Genomic DNA, 19,238 nt, shown 5'->3' with positions numbered 1-19,238 from the left:
GGGTTCTATAAGTACTACAAAAATGACAAGACCCTCCAAGGGTTTATAATTGCATATGACAAAATGGCAGGATTTGCCAGCTGAGGGAATTACGAATATGACATTTCCTCAAATGTTTTGTTCAATGTCAGGTACATAAAAATGGAATTACCTCAGATAAAAATGAAGAAGAATTGAGGAGACTCAGAACTGTTTCATAAGATAAATTATGGAAGGCAGCATTGCATTTTAAAATAGCAAATAGTAGTCTCAAAGCGAAAGCAGATATAACTCTTTAGTATTTGAAAGCCTGTCATGATCAAAGGGATTAATGTCTGTTTTAGATAAGTATTTCAAATAAAAATTTGTGTTCAAGTAAAGGCAGGGTTTTGTGCCAGAGGGATCCAAGTATTTCTGGTACCTGAGATAATGAGTATCCAGTCCCTATAGATGCTAAAGCATTGATTCAATACATGTTAAAGATATTTTGGAAGAAACTTAACAATCATCTAGGCACTACCTATCTGTTATTATTGAAATTAATTTGACTTGCGTACTCAATTTGACCAACTGTGTGAAGTATCATATTTCTACAGAGAGTGATAGTGCAAGGTGACAGTTCAAAACCTGAGAAGGATCATAAGGCTGTCTGTACAGGAATAATGCTCAGTTAAAGGGTAACAGATCTAAACACACTAAAGAACATGCCCCTGAGGGAACATGTCCAATCCAACAAAATTATTCTGAGTCTGAATAAGTAAAGAAAACATCCCAAAGTGGGGGGTAGAAAAAACAGGCATCATGTGGGACAAAGAGAATGCCTATATGGGAGGAAGACCCATTGTCAATTTTCAAAGTTCCATCAAGTTAAGGAAGGTGACCATTTAAAGCAGTGTTCTCACATGGAATGCCAATGTCCTAGTGAGTAATAATTCCATGGGGAGGAAGCATATGAGTTGGTGTTGGACCCTCAAAGACATGTAAAAGATAATGGCAAAGAGAAGAGGTTTGGTTACAGTCATAAACATGAGTGAGAGAAGTGAACATATTAAAGGTAATGGAAGATGTCTTACTATTGGGGGATACAGAATTACCAGAAGGAAGAAAATTGGAGGATTCACAACAGTAGTACCAGTATGAACTCACAGCTTTAAATATATAAAAACAGATGAAAAATATACATGGGATCTCTGCTGTCCAAGAAGAAATCATTTCTAAAAGTCACACATTGTCATATAAACCACTGGTAAACTAGACAAGATGTACGGGGGAAAATATGTTTACAGAATGGATAAAAGTAAGTGCAGATATTTGTTTTCTGAATCCATATTTCACTTTCACAGTAACTTTTTCCTCTATAGATATCCTTCTACTTCTTCTCAGGCATTGAATTACCATTTTGGGTTGCCTACACACAACTTTTGGGTTCCAATATCCCATGTCTGGCTACCATTCTGTGAAAAACTTTCCACACTGGGATTATATTTGACTGGAGGCAAAATATAAAGAGTAAAAGGCAGAGTCGACATTGAAGGTGACCTCGCTACTCAGCTCTACCACACCCCTCTGGCGACATCATGATGGCATACTGGTGACAGGCGGGACTTGGCTACATTCAGGACTCCCAGATCCATGCAAAAGCAGTGAGAGATGCCCTGAAGACAGAATTCAAAGCAAGAGCTGAAAAAACTTCTGGCAGCACTGTAAAATTGTGAAAGTAAAAAAGAGATAATCTACTCTGACTAAAACTCGAAATGCCACATTTTCAAGGTGACTCTTGTGGGTACATGTTTTGGCTGATTAAAAATTATCTCACTTCTTGGGGGGAAACATATCTTGTTCATACATAAACAATGCAAATAAATGGAAGTGTGGACCACTGTTAAAAACAAAGAGGCAATACCTGAGAAAAGATAGATTTTTGACAAAGGGTGCTGAAATAACTGGACACCCACATGTCAAAGAAAAATGAATTTAGACAAAGATCTTACACGCCTCACAAAATTTAACTTGAAATGGATCATAGACCTAAAGGTAAAATAAATAATACTAGAAGATAATGGAAGAAAATCTAGATAAACTTGGGTTTAGCAATGATTTTTTATTTTTCAGATGCAGTACCAAGGGCACAAATCATGAAATAGAGTGAAAGAATGAAAAAGCTATATATTATATGTAAAGTATGTGACAATACAGAAAGGCAACACTATTGAAATAGTAAAAAGATGGGTGTTTTCCAGGGATTAAGAGGAAAGGATGCATGAATTGTTGGAGCACAAGGAATTGTTTAGGACAATGAAACTATTTTGTGGGTTATCATAGGCTAAATACACATCACTACCTATTCGTCTAAATACACATTATACAACAAATGTAAACCCTAATATAAATGATGAACTTTGGATGTGTAAACTGAGGCTCATCAATTATACCAAATGAGCATTCTAGTGTTAATAGTGAGGAAGGCTGCCTTTGTGAGGTCAGAGTGTTTATAGGAAATCTGCTTTCTGCTCATTTTTGCCGTCAATAATAAATTGCAATAAAAATAACCTATTATATTCAAAAATACAATAGAAAGTTAAAGCAAAACAATAATAATGTTTTTGTGGTTTGTCTAGAAAAGAGAGAAAAACATGGCAACAAGTACAAAAATACTAGAAGACGAAATTAAATTGTTCTATTCTGTCTCTTAAATGTACAATATATATGATGTGGCACAATGATCTGGGAATAAACTATCATAAATTAAATTGCATACTGTGATTTCTATAAAAGCCACTAAAACAAATGAAATTAGCTAGTGTAAGTAATGAACAAAATATAGAATAAAAATATGTTAAATTAATTCAAAAGCAGGTAGAAAAGAAAAAAAGAACAAAGATCAGATAAAAACAGAATCATACAGCAAGATTTATAGAAATATTGAGTGTATAGATTTATACACAAATGTATTAATGAGAAACCTTTTCTTTTTTAAGAGATTTTTGCCTTGGGCGCTTGCTCTCTCCAGAGAAAGAGAAAGAAAAAGACAAAGACAGTGACAAGGAAAGTGAGAAAACACTTTCAGATTGTGACAATGTCTCAATCCTTTCTCCTACATTCTCCTCCAAGGATCTTGGGCACACACTCATGCACACTGAGCATGCGTTTCAAGCAGCCAGGTCTGGGACTCGAACTGTGGTTAGCCATATGGGAGTGCAACGACATAACTGCTAAGCCATCTGCTGGCCCCAATAATCAAGCTTTTTAATGGTTTAAACATCCTTGGTGCAAGTTGTTGGTGCAGTTCCTTTGCTGTCAGTATGGCACCACTCTGCAGATGCATGGGTCCTGAAAACTAGAATTAACCAGGGTGAGAGTCTTCCCTATAGTTATGCATTCCTGTAGATTTCAGGAAATTCCCTTTACTGGGCCGAAGGCTTTGTAGAGGGCTGGTCTTCCAGGCAGCTAGGAATGCCATCCATGGCAATATTAGAGGCTGCTAAGGGTCTATTGTTAACCTTTTTCAGTGAAGAGGAGTTTCTGCTCTTTTCAGCCTGCTGGTATCAATCATGTACATACTTTGGTTCCTTTTCTATACAATTTCTCTACAGTGCCTACATTTCAGAAAACACAAAATATCTTCGTGGTGGTTTCCAGTAGTCCTCTTTAGAAACTGCAGCCTAAATGTTTCTGAAGACATGTTATTTTTATATCTTGAGTGCAGAAGAGAGAAGCTCTGGGTGCTTCCAGTTAGCCATCTTCGGGAGAAAACCTTTCAAAGGTACTCATGCTGATGGGAACATCAAGGCCATCTTGTTTGGATAGCAAAGGAGTAGCTTAGCAGCTAGGCTCAGAGAAACTACAACAGGTTGTCTGGATTGAGGGACTTGCCAGCTGTCATCCACAAACCAAGTACTTAATGTCTCTGTGCTTCAATTCAATATATATTAGGACTGAGGAAGTCCAAATTGGAGGCTGTTTCCTACACTAGGAAGATGGAATATGGAGTTGGCATATGAATAACAACAACAAAATGGAAAGGCAAACCTGCATAATGTGGCATGAGAGCCTTAACATTGAGTGAGCACTGCATTAATAGAAGCTTTCAAGGTGATCCTTAGCATGTACTATGTATCTTCTTTTCAAAAAAAGAATTATTTTATTTAACTTTATTTGTTTACTCATTGATTTTATTTTAATTTGACCAGAGAGGAACAGAGTGAGAGTGAGAGAGAGGGAGAGGGAAAGTTTGAAAGCAAGCCTCCAGGTGCAGGACTTGAACCATGGTTTGCTATGTGGGAGTCCAGTGCCCCTAATCACCATGCCACCTGCTGGTCCCTGTACTATGCATCTTTAAGAAGCATAAATGAGATGCCAGCAGGCAGCATGGTGGTTGGAGCATTGAACTCCCACATGTCCAACTGTAGTTCAAGTTCTGGACTTGGTGGTTTGCTTTCTTACTTCCTCTCTCTACCTCTCTTTCTCTATGTCTCTCTGATGAGTGCATTTGCCCTATGGCAAAATTAAAATAATAATAATAAATAAATGAAAAGAATCATAAATGGCACCACTACACTGTACCAGAGCCACATGGGAGTCCTAAGTTTAGGTCCTGAGTTAGCATGAACATGCCAGACACTATCAGGTTCTTGTGGTCCTAACCAGCTAGGAGGGTGGAGAGATTATGGTGTGGTGTGATATGGTGAAAGCCTGTCAAGGGTACCCTGGACCTCTCTGAAGAAAGAAATAAATAAAGAAATTTTAAAAATCAGAAATGGGGCTATCAGGTGGCACTGAAGTTAAGGTGACTGGATCGCACATGTCCAACTGAATGATTCAAGTCCTAGACCCGGATGGTTGAAAATCACATGGGGTGTGTGTGTGCATGTGTCCAAAATCCTGACAGGTGAATGGAGAATAAGGGATTGTGGCATGGCTATCCCCCCAGAGGGTGATTTCTCTCTCTCTCTGTCTCTCTCTCTCTCTCTGTCTCTCTCTCTCTCTCTCTCTCTCTCTATCTCTATCTCTATCTTTCTCTCCAGAACTGTGTGCCTCAGAGTGTAGAAGAAATTGAAATAGGGACCAGCAGTCAGTGTAATGGCTATGTCGCTGAACTCCCATGTAGTCGACCACAGTTTGAGTCCTGGACCCGGTGGCTTAAACTCACGCCGGGTGCATGTGCGTGCGTGCCCAAGATCCCAAGAGGAGAATGGAGGAGCAGGGATTGTGGCATAGCCACCCCCCCTGGGGGGTGATTTCTCGCTTTTTTTCTCTCCGTCTTTCTGGTGAGTGCATGCACTCTATAGCAGAAATCTCTCTCTCAAAAAAAATTGAAATAAAAAAATTAAAAATCAGGAGTGTAACTTGATTAGATTTTCCTTAATTAAAAAAATGTGAGAGGTTATGCATTCAAAATTAATTTACAAGTATTAATGTTCATTTCTTAGAAAAAATATAGTCATTCATTTGTTATTGTTTTCTGTATTTGCAAGAAATTAAAAAAAAAATAATCACTTGCTATCTATTGGCTGCTGTGCTAAATACTTGTACATGATTTTTAAAATAAATGATAAATAATAAGAGAAGCTTTAAGAACATTAGTCTTTGTTGGACCAGTTAGTGGTGTGGTGGTTAAGGCAGTGGGAATCACATGGCTAACCGTGTGGTTTGAGTACTGGACCCAATGGCTTAAAATAAGCCAGGTGCATGTGTGTGTGTGTGTGTGCCCAAAGTCCCCAAAAGAGGAACAAACAGGAGAGAAGGGATTTGGTCATCCCTGTTGGGGGGATGTTTTCTCACTTTCCCTCTCTCTGTGTATTTCTCTCCAGTAAATGCACATGCCCTAAAGCAAATTAAAGGAAAAAATTGAGTCCTCACCCAGAATGAATAGGACTTTAAAGTTCAAACAGAATGAATTACATGAAAATTGTATGGCTTATTTTTATGTCAAGCTACATAACATTTCTGCTAAAATCATTCTAACAACACATACTAAAAAATATTTGTATGCCAACAGGAATTAATTAGACTTGGCTTTAAGGAAAATTGAAACAGATTTGATCCATCTATAGATAAGAATAAACTGATTAGTGATATTTTCATTAGGAAATTACTTATTCTATCTCTTTTACCTTTAGTTACAAGCAAAGCCCATTTATTTTAAATCATAAAACATAAAGGATATATGAGAGGCCCACTGTTACCAATTTCTGTGCATAGAAGATCAGAAAATGAAAAAGGAAATGATTAGCATATATATATGGGTACGTGATTCCCATTAGTTAGGCTGTAGAGGGCATTCAACTCAGAAAAAACTGTATTTGAACTTTTTTTCTAATCATTATCTTTTCACCAACTGTTTCTCTGACACTTATTTTTTTCTGTTAAGAAATCTGTGATGTCACAAATGCCATTAGCCTCATGAGGTAAAAAGAGAATGGTCTTGAAGAGACATGTCTTCATTGACATCTATTGTGTCTCAAAACTGCACTCAAATGCATATTTTTTTGTTTCATACTTTAAATTAAATGACTGCTTTTGATAATGAAAGCAGATTAATTTTAACCCATTGATTTCATATTTGGGAAGACTGTACTACAACAGAAAATAATTCAAGTTGTAGTACTTGATGGTCCTCAGAGAAACTTTTTCAAATGCCTCTTTTTATCTTCCCTTTTTTGAAGTTTATTTCTTTTATGAGAGAGACAAGCACTCTCAACAAGTCTCATACTGTGACTCCTCATTTTTCTAACCTTCCCAGCCTTTCCAGCTTTCTCAGCCAACAAAGATCACAAACACACATGCCCAGTGTATGTAAGTTGACTGCAAAACAAAACCCATGATCTTCCATACAGATTCAGCTTTGTTTGAGCAGCACATTTCCTCTGTGCTACTGAGCCAACCAAACTGTCCCTTTTTGCACAAGATAACAATGGAAGAGAAGTATTATTTTCTGTCCTAGAGGAATATTTAAAGCCAGTGTAGTGGAGTGCTAGGTGAAGATAAATTCCCTGTGCAAAATCTAATATTCTCCTTTCAATAACCATTGTATGAAGTTTTAAGCATTTTTTGGAGGGGTGACACATTTTAATTTTAGAACATTACCTACAGAACAATGCATGCACTCATTTTAATATACATTTAGAATGATTTCCTCCTTTTAAAATTTTGATTTGATATTTTAAACATTTTAAATTTATTTGTTTTACATTCATTCACTGAACATCATTACAGCATGCAAAATGTGATTTCCCATTCAGAATATACTGTATAGTGGCTTAATCACACATGTTATCATTAACAAGTACTTTTCAATTTCTTGTTTCTTGAATATATATAGTTTTCCTCCTATTTCTCACACTCTGCCTTTCCTCACCCTCCTCCCACCCTGTCTCTGGCATCTACAGTTCTTTCCATTTATTTTATTCTTTCCTAGACTTTATTGATTACAAAAATATCTTAATTAAACTAACTACTTTTGATAGCAAGTTCAGCTGATATATATAAATATATATGTATATATACATATATATATATCCTATGTGTGTATGTGTGTGTGGGTATTTTAAAATATATTTTTAATTTCAAGAAAGGCAGTTTTAGCTTTAATAAGTCAAAATCAAAAAATTTTAAGAGTACTTTGCTCAAGACTTAAAAAGCCAAGAAAGAGGTTAGGATTCTGTTCAGACAGTAGGTACATGAACCTACTGGCAGCTCAAGAGAAGACAAAAATCCCCAAATCTGGAAAACAAAGCATAGAAGAAAATCAGCAATGTTTTAGTCAGAAGTCATAAAATTCTATTTCTCCAGTTCATTCTCATGTACTTAATCTATCCTGTGCTGCAGTCTGATCTTTCTGTTTAAGTTCTGGAAGATAATATTCAGCTCCAGATTTGTCCCTAAACTCAAGTTGACAGTTTTCTTAGTTGTTTTTGAACTCTTATTTCTGTGTGTCTGTGTTTAGTTTTCCTGATATACCTCTCCCTCCAGACCTTCTTGGAGAGCTGGTCTGGTGTCAGTAAATTCTTTCAGGTTTTGTTTATCAGAGAAAGACCTTGTCTTTTCTTCCCATATAAAGGATAATCTTGCAGTATAGTATTCTTGGTTGAAATTATTTTTTCTCTTAACCCTTTGGATGTATTTTTCCCATTCTTTCCTTGCTTGCATAGTTCCTAATGATAATCGCTGTTATCCTGATGAGATAAACTTTGTAGGTAACTTGATGATTCTTTCTTGACAATCTTAGTATCTTGTCTTTGTGGTTTTGACCAATCTGGCTATAATGTGTCTTGGAGAAGACCTTGGGTTGATACTATTAGGAGTCTTTTATATTTCTTGAGTCTGGATATTTGAATGCCTTTCTAGGTTTGGAAAGTTTTCTTCTAGGATTTCATGGAATAGATTATCAATGCTTTTATTGGTTTCTTCACCATCTAAGATACTGATTATCTGGATATTTGGATGTTTACTGGTATCTAGTATTTCTAATATATTATTCTCATTTTTGTGGGGCTATTTTCTGTCTTTGTGGATTTTTCTAGTCCAGTGATTCTGTCTTTTACATCTGAGATTCAATCTTCTATATGATATAGCCTGCTTTTAATACTTCCAAGGGAAGTTTTGATTTTCTGTATTACAGCCTTCATCCCTCTCAGTTCCATTTGATTCTTTTTTATGGTAAATATTTCCTCTTTCAGATCATATAAGAACTTCCTCATCTCCTGAAACTTGTTGGCTCTTGATCTATCTTTACCAGCTTGTGAAAACATATTCTCAAGAATACCACAAATATATCTATGTTATGGACTCATCTTCCAGGAAAATGTCCAATAGTTCATTGAGATCTCACATATAAATATATCTGATAATCTTCAGAGAATTGCTGTTTGCTTCCTAAGTTCATTAGCTTTGTTTATCATTGCAGGTTGGTGCTAACCTCTCTCAGCTTCTAGATCCATGCCACTTCTTAGGTTGCCTCTGCTTACCATTTAGCAGTGGCATTTCAACTAAAGTTTCTGTCTTTATTTCACTAGAGTAATTGTTGTGACCAGAAAATAAATCATAATAGGGTATTCTTATAGTTGCAGGGTTAAGAGAAAGGAAATACAACTCCTTCTATCTGTGGCTAGCCTTGAAGTTGGAAGGCCCTGCTTCATCCTCACAGAATTCCTGATAAGTGCATTTCTGCCTAGTCAGGGAAATGCTCCGAGAGTCAATCTTTACTCCATGAGACCCACAGACAAAAGGGGTTTCCTGCAACTTTGAGTTGGCAATTTTTTCTTCGATCTTCATTTTCCTGCCCAAATATTAAATATCCCTCAGGGTATTTGACAATATTTATCCTCTAATTTTTCGCGGGGAAATTCCTTCTGTACTCATAGGAAACAAAAATTGAACCAAAACATCAGAAGACAAACATGATCCACTGCAAGAAGGAAAGGTACACATTAAATTAATTTATGCTCTTGGAATGAAGTTAAGAATTCAAAAGGAAGAGACAGTTTGTCCAGGTATCTGCAACTTTAATCTGAATCTGTTCTCCCTCTAAATTAATTTTCAAGTCATTGAAAAGTGCTACTTCCTTACAATTTTCTTGGCATGTTGTTTCTTTATCCTTGATTGTTTTTACTTTACTAACTGTAGATGCAATGCTGTTGAATGAAGGAAATAATTATATTCAATTTATTTATAATAATAAGATATTTTTAGATTACTTTTTCTTTTTTGCCTAGAACACCATTAATCCTTTGGCACATTTGTCTCTGAAAAGGAATTTACTGTGAATGCTGTGTGTGGTCTGTATTAATTTATGATGGTTAAAGTATTTGTTTAACTAAATTAGTCATTATTTATTGAGGAGAAATTAATAAGGATTATTCAGGATATATGAAAGGAACTCATTGGCTATATAATTCATTTAAACATATATAAATAGATGGTTATTTGAGCTGTTTAAGCATATAATTATAAATCCTTAAATTGCTCCAACAATTCATTTAGATGACTATGAATAGTAATGATGTTATTTAATATTTTCTTTGACTGAAATTTATTCAAAATTTTATATTTAATGCTCTTTCTACTATACCATAATTCTGTTAAAGTCCATTTGTCTTTAATTTTTTTAATTGAAAAAATGTAAAGCAGTTACATAGAAAAGTTTGAAGTACAATATTGTTTGCTTTTGTTTTTCTTGAACTCTTTAGAAGTGAATCACTGACCTGATACATCATTTTCAGATACAGACATTCTCCAAAGAAAAGAAAGAGAAAGAACCGTATAATACAACAATAAAAATTAATATTGATGCATTACTAATATAAAATCTTCAAACCCATTTCAAATTTCATGAAATCTCTCAGCAATATCCTTTATGGCAAAATTGTTTAATTCAGAATAATTCATTACATTTAGATGTCATGTCTGTTTAGTCCCAAGTCTTGAACCATTTTTAACTTATTTATTAATTTTAAAGATTACAAACCAGTTATTTAGTATACTGTGTCTTAATATATGTTTAGCTAGTGTTCGTTATTATAGCCATGTCCTGTATCTTCAGCAAGATTATCATACAAGTGATTCCATGATCTTTTCATTGATCTTATCAGGTAGCTTAACTTCCAATCTATTCCATTATTGATGTTCACTTTGATCATTTGATAAAGTTGGTCTGTTCAAGCTTCTTGATAGTAAAGAGTCTCTTTTCCTTTTTTAATTAAGTCTTTGAGGGAAATATGGACTTTGAAGCTATGTAAAGATCCCATTTCTTCATAAAATTTTATAATACCCACACTTACGGAATTTTCTTCATTTTCTTTACATTCAGTGAGTTACAATCATCATTTACTGGGATGCTTAATTTCTCGAGTTTGCCTAGTTTGGAGTTCATTTATTCTTTGTATCTTTTTGATGTACCTCTACTATTCTTTTAGCACTTCACTGCTCTCAGACAGTTTGTGAGTTCAGGCTTATCTTGTACTTTTCTGCCCAGTCCTAGAATTAACTATTTGCCTGATTAAGTTTGGATTCATTAGAAATCAAAATCTGATTTTTTTTTTTTTTTGGAGAGGTTTTTGCTTATAGGACATGTGCGCTTGCCAGAAAGACAGAGAGAGACAGAGAGATAGAAAGTGAGAAATCACCCCCCAGGGGAAATAGCCATGCTGCAGTCCCTTCTCCTCCTTTCTCCTCTTGGGATCTTGGGCATGCAGGCACACACGCCCAGCATGAGTTTAAGCTACCAGGTCCATGACTCGAACCACTGTTGACTACATGGGAGTCCAGCAACATAGCCATTATACTATCTGCTGGTCCCAAAATCTGATTGTTTTATATATATATATATATATATGGACACAGATATATGCATACACATATTGGTATTAAAACCTTGTTTTCCTAGGCAACACACACTCTTACCTCTATGTATTTACTTTCTATTTTTTTAATCAATCGTCTCTCTGTCTAAATTGAAAACTACTCATTCACACCAGGATTCTATTCCTACTTAATATCATAGAGGTTTGTATTGTATTTAAGATTCCACTCTCGAACATTCAAAAATTATTTTCATTGTAGTTAACAAAATTCCTTATTTAATTGTTTTCCTAATTTTTCTTCTATTTCTACCACTCCCTCCTCTGCATAGATGCTGCCTTTGCCCTACTTGGGTTCTGGTATCACATGTCAAGCTAATTACTCTCTGGAAGAAATGTCCTAGGATCACACTCAAGTTTCTCATTTCTCAGGATAAGCCACCCATTCTTTCCATACTATATTTAGCTCTGACCCATTATGAAGGAAGTGTTGCCTCACATTGCCTCATGAATGTCCTTCTAACTCCTCTCCCCCTTGGCATATAAACCCTCTGCCTGGTTTTCCAGTGATTACCTCTTCACTGGATTTAGGCTCTTATACTGGGCCAGTAATGCCAGAGGAGGCCAGAGTAAGAGGCACTAAGCACATTCTCCTACTGTGCTCCAGATATTGGCTTTATAATTGGTTTGCCAAGAAGGGGCTTTAAAAAAAATAAAAGGAAAGCAAGGGAAGTTGGAAATCAAAGAGAAAAAGTAAGAGGAAAAAAAAATCTTACCATTGCTTAATGTAAAAAATAACAGATTTAATGTGTAACACCTAAAAACTAAAATACTTGCAAAACTATTTTTTCTAGCATTGCAAAATGGATTGCAAACTTTTTCTTGTCACATGACTCACAAATTTATCTTCCATCCTGCTTTCTCTTTTGCTTGATTGTGCTATTCTTTGAAATGTTATATTTAGAGTCATTTAAGCCTATACTTTGTTTTATGACTGAAATAATTCAAATGAACAAAAATATTATGTTTGTTAATTATTGGTTGTTGGGACACAGGTGTTTTCCTTTTTTCATGTGTGATATAGAATATTTAAAGCAATTAAATGAGGGCATTTAAAGATATCTATAAACTACATCATGAATTTATATATAAGAAAGACATCAAATGCTTCCTTGTGAAACCGAAAGTATAAGAAAGATGCTTAAATCTGGGACCATCAGGCGGCATAGTGGTAAAGGTGGTGCACTCCCCCATGGTCGATGGCAATTCGAGTCTCAGACCTGGTGGCTTGAAATTCACAGGGCGCACCTGTGATTGAGTGTCCCAAGTCCCAAGAGGAAAAATTAGGAGAAGAAATTGTGGCCTGGCCATCTCCCCTGGGGACTGATTTCTCACTTTCCCTCTCACTGTTTCTCTCTCTGCCGATCACATGTGCCCTATAACAGAAACTTAAAAAAAAAAAAAAAAGTCTGTAAATCTATTTTGAGTTCTTGATTTCTCTATAGACTACTTCAACTAGGCATCTAAATTTGAAAGTGAGTCTCAAATCTCTATGCTAAAGAAACATTTGTAGTTAAGTTACCGTACTTGTTAAGGTTTTGTATGACAAGAATCATTCAAAATGAATAATGAAATGATCAAATGTTCCTCAACAGGTGAATGGGTAAACAAATTATTATATATTCATTGCAATTTAGCTTGGCAATAAAAAGTAATGAATTATTGATATAAGCAATTACATATTGAACAAGAAAATAACTATGCTGAATGCAGGAAGCCAGATTTAAAAAAAATAGTAAAAGTACATGCTGAATGATTCTTTTTATGTGCACATCTAGAATTTGCAAACTAATAGTCCATGACAACGGTCTAGTGTTTACCTGTGAAGGAGAGGGGCAAAGGGATGGAATTACAAGGGAATATAAAAAATTGGGGGGAGTTAATAGATGTGTTTATTTTCTTGATGATGATAATGATGATGATATCACAGATGTATACATATATCAAAACTTACCAGATGTTATACTTTAACTATGCACAGTTTGTTTTATGTCATTTATACTTTAACATAACTGAAAACATAATTCGTTTTAGTCAGTGAAAATATTTTTTTAATGGCTTATGGATTCTTGTACTGCTTTTTAAAATTATTTTATAGTTACAGATTCTATTCATTTGGGAATTATTTTATATAGTATAAATAATGCAATAACTTTGTTTTCTTTAGGATATATGTAGATACAATGTAAATAACAATAATAGAAGTTCCACTCTAAGTGAAATAAAATGACTTATTTGTCATATAGAAATTTCTGTTACCATTTAGGGCTATTTCTATATTTTTCCACTATAATAACCAGTTTACTTATTTCACATCATTATTGTAGTATTCTGAGTAGAGTAGATTTATACCAAAACTTATGATCTTTTTGGATATATCCTTCCCTGATATTTTACTTTCAAAGCAATTTTGGATTTTATTTCCCTCAGAACTTTAAAAATCATTCTTACCACTGTTGTTTACAACTCCTTCAGATTTTTCTTGGAGTTACACTAATTACAGTATCATGTTTATGACGGTAAGCCTGTATGCCTAAAATCTCATTTGATACCTTTCAGTACGAGCTCATAGTTTGAATCATATAAGTACCATTCTTTCCCTTGATTTTTTTTATCCACTAAGTACTCTTACTTTCTATTTTAACAAGGTATTTTCTATTTCTATTTTTACTATACAACTTTATATAATGGAGTTGTTTCATTTATGAATAAAGAATTCTTTTTTTATTTTCTGATTCTTTCATATTATTTTCTTAATGTATTAGCCAAAAACCTAAAATATACTGTTTTCCAATAATATAATGATAATTAGAGTAGGTGTTTCATTTTAACACAATTTCATACATAAATATAATTAAAGATGCATCATAATATATTTAATGCAGAAAAACATTTTGGGTAGGAAGTTCTAGGATCAAATCCCACCAGACATAACTTACCAGCTTTGTGACCTTTGAAATCTTATTTAACCTCTTAAAATATGAATTTCTTTATCAAACAGAATAATAAACATGTCTACTAATGATGTGGAGAGACCCTGAATTTATGAATAAATCAGGGCTGATAGCTGCCTGAAGTTTCTGCCCTTTGGCAAACTTATTGCTCCCCAGAGCTGCAGGGTAACCTGAAAGCCTTGAATAGATTAGTATCTTAAATAGATTAGTACCTTGAATAGATTAGACTTCCTGTTTCTCTGTCTCCTTCCTTTGACACTGCATAGATCAAGTTCTGAGCCCCCCCTTTCCCATTCCTAACATCCTGAGACCTCCCCTTCCCCAATTCCCCTATAAAAGAAATACCTTGTCTAACTCCCAGGGGGTACTGAAGATTCAGAATGTTAACTCCTCAGTGACTACCAGAGTAATAAACAGTTCTCCTTATCTCTCCAAGTGCTGCTTTTTGTTTCTCAGTATCTGGTTTTCTGCATCATTTCCTGGTTGATATGAAAACTAAATGAAATAATGTACTGGACATGTTTTATAATTTATAAATGAATGTGCATGTAAGAAAAATCAGCTAATAGAAAAATGTAAAAAATACATAAATTATTATTGTTGGAAATCAAAGATCAGAGTAAGGCTGTGAATGAATTTAGAATAGAGTCAGGATCTATGTTCTAAAGTACATTGACTGCCTCACCCAAAGTTGATGTTTTCTTGCTACTATTTTTTACTGTGCTGCCATGGTTGGAAAACTAAACACTTTCTTTTCTAGGCTTTATTACTCTTAAAAAATATTTTAGAGGTTTTTGCCTTAGGTTGTATGTGCTCCATGGAGAGAGAGACTGACAGACAGAGACAGTGAGAGAAAAAGTGAGAAATCACTGTCAGGGAGGATGGTCTCTTTGCAATCCTTTCTCCATTCTCCTCCTGGGATCTTGGGCATACACAAACTTGCATTTGGCATGATTTTCAAGCCACCTGGTCTGGAACTTGAACAATGGTCTGCCATGTAGGAGTCCAGCAATGTAACACTATACTCTCTGCTAGCTCTACTTCTACAATCTTGAGTATGCTCTAGTTTTCTTTTATCTCTTCCATGAGAACCGTATTTTGAGGAGAATTAAGTGGGAAGAGTGATATGAAACAACTGTATTACTGAAATTACAGAAGCGAAGGTCTCTGGTGTTATCAAAGTGTATAAGAAAATAATTTCATGATTATAGAAAAACGGGGCAGTGTTTCCTTTAATAACCACATTTTAAAACCTAATTTTTGAGAGGCTTGTGTGGAGACTCAGCCAAATATCTATTTCTTCATATCCCATTCAATGTATCTTTAACTATAGGTTCTCTGCAAGACTCTTGGCTTACTCAAGCCAGATTTTGTTCTTTCCCAGTGAACTCTGACTACTCAACAAAGTTGTTGCAGGCAAGTGTATCTGGGATAAGAGTCAGTGAATCTTGTGAGTTGTAAAACTGTGAAGAAGAATGAAAATACAGTGTTGGAATAAAAAGAAATGTCTATTTCTATAATATATTTCTTTACTTAAATTTATAAAACAAAATGCTAATGATTTTTAATGATTAGATTGTGGGAGCATAAGTGAGATTTTGTGGTTGTTATCATTTGCTTGTTTGTTTTTAATTATTAGCTTTTTTCTGCATACTAAAACATTGAAAGTAATTTTTAAAATTTGTATATTACAGTAAAAAAAGAAGTTTTTCTGCAAATTAAGTAAACTAGGAGTCTATAAAGCCACTTTGAGTTCATGATGATTTCATAGACTTCCAACATAGTTGTTTGTTTGCAAGTAGGACACAAAGTTCTGGGCTGAAATGACAGTGGGCTTTGGAACTTACTTCCTATGATATTAGATGAAAACATTCAAAGGAAACTATCCCTGCTATTTAAGACAATGTTTTTTTTTATATATATTTAACTTTATTTATTATTATTGTTACTTTCCAGTTTGATCTAACAGACAGAGAGAGAGAGGGAAAGTGAGAAAGCAAGCCACCAGATTCAGGACTTGAACCACGGTCGGCCATGTGGGAGTCCAGCACCTTTAACCACCATGCCTGGTTTTAAAAAATATTTGTAATATTCTTTCCAAAATATCAAACTCATTTTGTCCTTTCTCATTATTTCTTCTTTTATTCCCAAAAGGCAACATTTTACCACAACTATTTACAATAAATATGTTTAGTCTATAGGGAACTTAGAAACCAATATGCCTCAGACTATAAATTACACAGTTTATTCATAGTCATGGGAACTTTTCTAGTCTTATCTTTGTTTAATTGAAGAAAAGAAGCAAAATTTAAAAAAAAAAAAGAAGAAATTAGGTGGAGGATATTGAAATACACAAAGTAAAATATAGGTGTTTTCAAATGTCTCCATTCTTTTCTCTTACTATGTAAAAGCTGTTGTTTAAAGATACTCTTACTGAGAAAAATAAGGAAATAAATGAAATATTCTCACCTTTTTTCTGGTAAAAAACATGTTAATATTTGAACACTGAAAATAGTAGCTCAGCAAAAATTTATTCATAGCTAGTAATAAAGTTTAGATAGTTTTAGATAATTTTGTTAAGTTATAAACGGTGCTGTGCTTTATTTAATGTATGGGCTTTATTTTTAAATGGTGCATTTGAAAATAGAGTTTACTTTGTAAAACTGTGCTGACCAGTACTGTAAGCATGTGTACCTTTCCATATTTACAATTAAATTAAAATTTTACAAACTGAGTCACATTAGCTACATTTCAAATATTTGATAGCTGCACATGGCTACCAAATTGGACATTTCTGTAACTTCAGAAAATTCTATTGTATAATATGTCTGAGCAGCATATACAGACAATTATCTCCAGATTAGGAACACTGAGAAGAAATCATTGCCATGAGGTTAAAAAAAAGAGAGAGAGAGAAAGAGACAAAGAAGGGCATTAACCCATTTACTGTTTTACAGATGTGGGGTATGTGGAGGAGTGGGGCCTGGGGAAGAACATTTGGAGGAGGGATATGAAGACAGCATTGTTGAGACAGGGAGGTAGTGCTGCTATATTTTGATCAACTAGACCGGGGAGAAATGTTCATATATTGAAATGATCACCTTGTAAGCTAAATAATGCAATTGAATGTATTTTAAAAAAGTAAATAAAAATTGAAAAATAAAATAAAGAAAGAAAGAAAGAAAGAAAGAAAAAAGTATATAAAAATAGTAAATAGTTACTATTTTATAGTATATAAAAATAGTAAATGGGTTAATTCAGCAAGAAGACATAATGCTTATAATATCTATGCACCCAAATTAGGAATACCTAAATATCTGAAGGACAGACTGCTGGACCTAAAAGGAACGATAGAGAGCAACAATATAATTGTTGGAGATCTCAACATCCCATTATCTCTTTTAGACAGATCTTCTAGACAAATATAAATAGAGAGATACAGGACCTAAATGATACTATAAGTTGAAAGGGCTTGATAGATATCTATAGAGCTTTCCACCCTAAGACCACAAAATATACATTTTTGTTACCCTGCCATGGAACCTTTTCAAAGATTGACCATATCATAGGACATAAATCAAGCATTTACAGATTCAAAGGCATAGAAACTATATCCAGCATCTTCTCTAACCATGATGGAATTAAACTCGATATTAATTTCAAGAAAATACTTGAAAATACACAAACACATGGAAACTGAACAACCTACTTCTGAATGACTTCTTAACTACTGAAGAAATTAAGTCAAATAAAAAATTTCATGGAAAAATGATAATGAATGCACAAGCTTCCATAATCTATGGGATACTGCAAAAGCAGTCATAAGAGGGAAATCCATTGCAATTAGTGTGCATAAGAAAAAGATGAAATGGTGCAAAATAGACAGCCTAACATCATGCCTCAGGGAATTGGAAAAACAATAGCAACAACAAAAAACGCCAGGCAAAAAGGAATTATAAAGATTTGAGTAGAAATAAATGAAATAGAAAATAAATGAGGTATACAGAAAATAAATGAAAGCAAATGCTGGTTCTCTGAAAAGATTAATAAGATCGACACACCAATTAGCTAGACTGATAAGAATAAAGAAAAACCAGATAAATCAAATACATGATGAAACAGACAACATTACAACAGACATAATAGAAATACAAAACATCATTAGAGGATGCTATACACAATTATATACCAATAAAAAAGAGAACATGGAGGAGATGGACAAATTCCTGGATGTGTATAATCTACTACGATTGAATAAGGAGGACATTGGAAACCTGAATAGACCCATAACAAGCCAGGAGATTGAATCAGTAATAAATAACCTCCCAATGAAGAAAATCCCAGGTCCAATGACTTTACTTCTGAATTCTACAGAATTTCTGAGTAAGAGTTAACCCCTATCCTACTCAAATTATTTCTAGAGATCCAAAAGGAAGGAATCCTTTCAAATTCATTGTAGGAAGCCTCCATCCCCCTCATTCCCAAAACAGATAAGGACATGACAAAAAAGGAAAACTATAGACCATTATCTCTGATGAATATAGATGTGAATATTCTCAGTGAGATACTTGCAGATTATATCCAACAACAAATAGCAAAGATTATCCGTCATGACCAGGCATCTTTATTTCAGTGATGCAAGGGTGGTTCAATATACAGAAGACCATGGGACCAGCAGTCAGCATAATGGCTATGTTGCTGAACTCTCATGTAGTTGACTGCGGTTCAAGTCCTGGACCCAGTGGCTTAAACTCATGCCAGGATAATGTGCATGTGTGACCAAGATCCCAAGAAGAGAATGGAGGAGAAGGTATTGTGGCCTAGCCACCCCCCCTGGGGATTGATTTCTTGCTTTCTATCTCTCTCTGTCTCTCTGGTGAGTGCACACGCCCTGTAGCAAAAACCTCTCCAATATATATATATATATATATATATTATCTTTATTTCT

The 19,238-nt window shown here is 34.5% G+C and overlaps 1 pseudogene; it reads left to right on the top strand.

Moving 5' to 3' along the window:
- The first annotated feature begins 1,556 nt into the window (after positions 1 to 1,556).
- On the top strand, positions 1,557 to 4,195 carry LOC102479671 (ATP synthase subunit epsilon, mitochondrial pseudogene; annotated as a pseudogene).
- Positions 4,196 to 19,238: the final 15,043 nt, after the last annotated feature.

This window comes from Tupaia chinensis, unplaced genomic scaffold, assembly GCF_000334495.1.
Source record: "Tupaia chinensis unplaced genomic scaffold, TupChi_1.0 Scaffold000153_1, whole genome shotgun sequence".
Taxonomy (NCBI): Eukaryota; Metazoa; Chordata; class Mammalia; order Scandentia; family Tupaiidae; genus Tupaia; species Tupaia belangeri.
Note: the sequence above shows the minus strand (reverse complement) of the source record. Positions and strands in the feature narration are given on the sequence as shown.